General features: G+C 50.4%; 1 long non-coding RNA gene across 1 annotated transcript; it reads left to right on the forward strand.

The window, feature by feature from the left end:
- The first annotated feature begins 283 nt into the window (after positions 1–283).
- Positions 284–2,359, forward strand: LOC309626983. The gene is made up of 2 exons (XR_014243480.1): positions 284–1,570; positions 1,883–2,359. It is a non-coding gene; the product is annotated as an uncharacterized lncRNA (long non-coding RNA).
- The last annotated feature ends 2,183 nt before the right edge of the window (positions 2,360–4,542 follow it).

The following is a 4,542-nucleotide window of genomic DNA, read 5'->3' on the forward strand; positions in this document are numbered from 1 at the left end:
GTGACGTTTCCCCCACTTCCTTTCACCTGCCCTGCTGCGTCTGATGCTGAGTCAGGATTCCTTTGGGGACAGACGGTGGGATGTGGCATGACACAGCAGGATGTGGTGGGACGCTCTGGGCGGCCCTCTCGAGGGTAAGGCAGGCTTCAAAGAGAAGCAAGATGCTCCGAGGAAAACCAGCGCACAAGCAGAGAAGCTCTGTGTCCCCACTTGCGTGCACCTTCTGGTCCTGTGGTTGGTTTTTTGCAGAGTCTCTTCTTGGCCATGAGGCCTGGCAGGGCCCCAGGGGCTCTGGTCTCAGAGGGCCTCATCTGCAGTCTCTGGGCCCTCAGGGGACCCCAACATTTGCTTGTGCCTTTTTCTTTTTTTAAAAAATTTATTTATTTTTGGCTGCATTGGGTCTTCTTTGTTGCGCGCGGGCTTTCTCTAGTTGAGCGAGCAGGGGCTATTTTGTTGCGGTGCACAGGATTCTCATTGTGCTGGCTTTTCTTGTCGCAGAGCAGGGGCTCTAGGTGCATGGGCTGCAGTAGCTGCGTGTGGCTCGTGGGCTCTAGAGCACAGGCTCAGTAGTTGTGGCGCACAGGCTTAGTTGCTCCGCGGCACGTGGGATCTTCCCTGACCAGGGCTCAAATCTGTGTCCCCTGCATTGGCAGGTGGGTTCTTAACCACTGCGCCACCAGGGAAGTCCGTATAACCCACCTTTTTTTTTTTTTTTTAAATTAATTAATTAATTTATATTTGGCTGCATCAGGTCTTCTTTGCTGCGTGCGGGCTTTCTCTAGGTGTGGCGAGCAGGGGCTACTCTTTGTTGCGGTGCGCAGGCTTCTCATTGTGGTGGCTTCTCTTATTGCAGAGCACAGGCTCTAGGAGTGCAAGCTTCAGTAGTTGTGGCACGAGGGCTCAGTAGTTGTGGCTCATGGGCTCTAGAGCGCAGGCTCAGTAGTTGCGGTGCACCAGCTTAGTTGCTCTGTGGCATGTGGGATCCTCCCGGACCAGGGCTCGAACTCATGTTCCCTGCATTGGCAGGAGGATTCTTAACCACTGCACCACCAGGGAAGTCCCTTGCTTGTGCCTTGACCTGAGCACTTACCCATGCGCCTCGCAGCAGCCTCTGTCTGTGCCGTGGGCTGGCCGACCTGCCCGCATTCCCCACCCTTCCTTCTTCATTGCCCCCGCGATAGAGACCAGAAGAGCTTCAGAGTTTTTCAAAGGGGGACGCTTTTGGCATTGGGGGGAACAATGCTTCATGTAAAACTCTTCCCTGCCTTGCAGATGTCCAATCACTGTGGCAACCTGAAATGTCCCCACACATTTCCATAGGTCCCGTCGGGGGTGAGAACCACTGAGCTGATGCTCCATCACTCACCCTCACTCAGGTGGGTGGTTCACGTGCCTCCACTCCGGACAATGAGTTCAAGGGCAGGTCTTCAGGGTGAAGAATTTTTTTGTTTGTTTGTTTTTTTAATTGAGGTATAGTTGATTTACAATATTGTGTTAGTTTCAGGTGTACAGCAAAGTGATTCAATTATATATATATATATATATTTTTTCAGATTCTTTTCCACTGTAGGTTATTTATTTATTTTTTAAAATTTATTTATTTATTTATGGCTGTGTTGGGTCTTCGTTTCTCTGTGAGGGCTTTCTCTAGTTGGGGCGAGTGGGGGCCACTCTTCATCGCGGTGCGTGGGCCTCTCACTATCGCGGCCTCTCTTGTTGCCGAGCACAGGCTCCAGACGCGCAGGCTCAGTAGCTGTGGCTCACGGGCCCAGTTGCTCCGTGGCATGTGGGATCTTCCCAGGCCAGAGCTCGAACCCATGTCCCCTGCACTGGCAGGCAGATTCTCAACCACTGCGCCACCAGGGAAGCCCCTCCACTGTAGGTTATTACAAGATATTGAATACAGTTCCCTGTGTTATACGGTAAATCCTTGTTGTTTATCTGTTTTCTATATAGTGTTATGTATATGTTAATCCCTTACTCCTAATTTATCCCTCCCCTCCCCTGAGCTTTTCTAAGAGAAGGGACAAAAATCCTCTGTCTGGGCTTCTCTGGTGGCGCAGTGGTCGAGAGTCTGCCTGCTAATGCAGGGGACACGGGTTCGAGCCCTGGTCTGGGGGAATCCCACATGCCGCAGAGCAACTAGGCCTGTGAGCCACAACTGCTGAGCCTGGGCGTCTGGAGCCCCTGCTCCACAACAACAGAAGCCGCAACAGTGAAAGGCCCGCGCACCGCGATGAAGAGTGGCCCCGCTTGCCTCAAATAGAGAAAGCCCTCGCACAGAAACGAAGACCCAACACAGCCAAAAATAAATAAATAAATAAATAAATTTATAAAATAGGCTTAAAAAAAAAAAAAATCCTCTGTCTGAGCTCCCCAACCAACACCAGCAACCACATACATCTGGGCTTTTCCAGATGAGAGGAACAGAGTCGCCATTTTGCCAAAGCCAGTGAACACTGGGGTCCTCAGTTACCTACAGCCAAACGCATTGCTAACTGCTACAGGTGGAGAAACAGAGGCACAGAGAGGTCAAGTCACTCACCCAAGTTCTCTTTCCTGGTGAGGAGTGGAGGCGGGATTCATACCCAGACATTCTGGGTCCAGCGGCCCCACCCTAACTACTGAGCTAGGCTGACTCTGAGCCCTGCAGAAGGCTCAGCCCAATTCCACGTGTAGGTGCCTGAGTGCATCTTTCTCCCCCTGAGGAGAGGGTTCATTCCTGTCATCAGATTCTCAAAGGCTCCATAATATGAATAAGAAACCTCCTTCTTTTGTTTGTTTATTTTTGTGCCACTCATTTTCCAGGTAGTAAAGGTAAACTCCAAGAAGGGAAATGACTTGCCACGTTGGGGACCAAGCTGAGATGGTAACTGGGCCTCACCTGCAATTCTGTGCCTTTTCTATTGCCCCCCAGCCCATCCCCTCCTCCCAGCCCTTATGGCCCCATCTCACAAAGGCCTGGACCGGGTGCAGTAGCCTCCTCATTGACCTCCCTGCCTCTTGTTCTCCACTTTGCACATGGTCTGAGAGGCTCCTATTCAAGGCCTGCTGTGAATCTGCCCCAGCTCAGCTCTAAATACTAGTGTTTTCCTATGTCTACTGTCTAAAAATGGCCACAGAAATATTTCTGGTCCCACATGGTCTTCTAAAAGCTTGCTGCTCCCTCTCCATTTCCCCTCTCCTTGAGATCGAGCAGGACTTAGTAGTTGCTTTAATGAAGAAAATGCAGAAGTGACGCAGTGTGGCCTTCAAGGCTAGGTCATAAAAAGTGATGTCTTCTGCCTCTCTTTCTCTCTTTCTCTCTCAATTTCTCCCTCTTGAACTTTGACCCCATCAGCCATGTTGTGAGGAAGCCCAGGACACACAGCAGGGCCTCATGTAGAAGTTCCAGCCAGTGCCCAGCTAAGATCTCTGCTGATCCGTCTCCAGCATCAATCACCCCGTGGGAATGAAGGTGCCTTCAGGGTTGCAGCCCTTTGCTTTCAAGTCCTCCAGCTGAGGCTCCAGATGCTGTTGGAGCAGACACAACCTGGCCCCTCAGAGTCCTGTCCAAATTCTTGGCCCACAGAATCTGTGAGCCTAGTAAACATTGTATCACTCCCTCGAATAGGAGACCACTAAGGGTTTGGACTTGGAGCTGTGGGGAGCTGTAGATGCTTTTGAGCAGGGAAGCTGTGTGACTACGGTGCTGGGCTAAGAAAGCCTCTGAGGCCATGTGCAGAGTGGAGAACAAGAGGCAGGGGGGCTACTGCACTGGTCCAGCCCTTTGTGAGGTGGGGCCATTGCATGGGGAGGAGGGGATGGGGGGCAGAAGGGAAAGAGCACAGAATTGCAGGTGAGGCCCACTTACCATCTCAGCTTGGTCCCCAATGTGGCAAGTCATTTCCCTTCTTGGAGCTTACCTTTATTACTTGTAAAATGAGTGAGACAAAAAAAAAAAAAAAAAGAAAGAAAGTTTTTTTTTCTCCCATTTCTTCATGTGTAAATTCTCCCCCGTGCTTGCTCGAGGCCCAGCCTGTGTCTCACCTCCCCATGGTCAGCCCCTTCAGGTGGGCTCTCCCTCCTCCCGAAGGCTCTGGTTTTGCTCCCACCTCTCATGTCTTGCCTTGCACACATGTCCTGTTTGCTGTATCTAATTGATAATTCACTTCTATTTTGCTTACTTTAATTGACAGGCCATTTCCACTGCATGACTGTCTCTTACTTTGATGATGTTTCCAATTTCCCTCCCGGGGCACTCAGATGAGAGCTTCTGTAGAGTCTGTACTTGGGGGAGGAAAGGCTAGGTCATGGATATGCTTGCCTTCAACCTGGCAAGATACCACATCGTGCCCCTGTCAAGTGGCCTTATCTGTTCCTCCATCAGCCGTGGGGTCCACATTGGGTAGCACCAGTTTTGTTTTGTTTTTTTAATTTTTGCCAATTTCATGGGTGAGACATAATATCTCATTGTTGTTTTAATTTACATTTCTCTGATACCAGCAAGGTAGAGCCTCTTTTCTCATATGATTATTGGCCATACATACGGGTTTCTTTTCC

This window comes from Balaenoptera borealis (assembly GCF_965194805.1).
Source record: "Balaenoptera borealis genome assembly, chromosome: 3".
Taxonomy (NCBI): domain Eukaryota; kingdom Metazoa; phylum Chordata; class Mammalia; order Artiodactyla; family Balaenopteridae; genus Balaenoptera; species Balaenoptera borealis.